Here is a 1,270-nt window from a genome sequence, read left to right as displayed (position 1 = left end):
ACACGTCCGTAATGCACACCCGCCTTCAGAGTCAAGAACCAATCAAATTTCGTGAAGACAAGCGATCTGAGAGCGCGATTCGCAACGCTGCAATCGCTATCGCGTCCCGTGTGTCGGGTTTCACCCTGGCTGCGATGACAGCCGTTAATCGCTGTAGTTTGTTGCTGCCCGTGTGTCGAGCCCTTAACAACAATAGGGTGAGTTATGAACTTTTAATGTGTTTTAACTTACTAATTTAAGCTGAAAACATACTCCCTGCGAACTGCCGACGTTGGCACGGGTTATCGCAGTTTAATGACGAAAATTACGTCACCAGGCTTCTCAGCGTCGTGTCGACAGCCCCTTTTGGCACAACCCCCCGGCAGAACTTTTGACCCCCCTCCCGTGTCGACCGTAATGTGTGATTGGTCTGAAATTCGTGAGCGTTTGTTTGTGCTGCGCTCGGGGAAAAAAAAGAAAAAAGAACGACTCTCTCCCAGACTAGAAAGCAGAGTTTTATAAGATAGTCAAACCGTGAAAAACTTATGGCTTGTTTGTTTGTGCTGAATGCGTTGCTGCACTCGTTAAAAAACAAAAAAGAGGGGAAAAAAGCCCCAACTCGCTCCCAGATCTGACACCAGGAAGTAGAGTTTTATAAAAGATAGTCAAACCGTGAAAAACTCATGAATGGAGATAAAACAGACGTTGTGCATGGAGGAATCTGACTGATAAAAACTGTGGAGCTTTAAGCAGGACAGATGTGGATAAATACGTCGTCGGGTGAGTGACGTTTTTTTTTTTCTGCAATGATTGTCGGCTGTTGCGGGGGGGAAATTCCTTGCAATGACGTATGGTTCAGTGGCAGGGGGGTTTCCCGACCTCGGAGCGGGGTGTCTCAGTGATTAGTCTGTGCGAAAATGACTGCTGATCAACCACGTGACCGTGCGTCGACCCGTCGGCGTCGGAGCGAGTATGTTTCAGGCTTTAGCTGTTTCTGCCCTCTGTGTCGGACTATGTGTGGTAGAGAGAACAGCTGTGTTTAAGTTTCACTTTCGCAGACGGGAGCGCCAAGTTCAGCACCATGGGGGACCGACCTATCTGCACTATTGCTCCTCGTCTGTGGAATTCACTCCCTGATCATTTAAGGGAACCACTGACTGCTGAATCCTTCAAAAAAGGACTAAAAACCAACCTGTTTTGCACCTTCTATGGCCATGTTTGAATCTTATTTTATTTTATTTTTTATTTTGTAGCACTTTGGGATTCCTGAATGTAAATTGCCCTATAAATC

The sequence above is a fragment of the Austrofundulus limnaeus genome, unplaced genomic scaffold (assembly GCF_001266775.1).
Source record: "Austrofundulus limnaeus strain Quisiro unplaced genomic scaffold, Austrofundulus_limnaeus-1.0 Scaffold452, whole genome shotgun sequence".
NCBI lineage: Eukaryota > Metazoa > Chordata > Actinopteri > Cyprinodontiformes > Rivulidae > Austrofundulus > Austrofundulus limnaeus.
The sequence above is the reverse complement of the archived record's forward strand: the minus strand, read 5'-3'. Positions refer to the sequence as shown.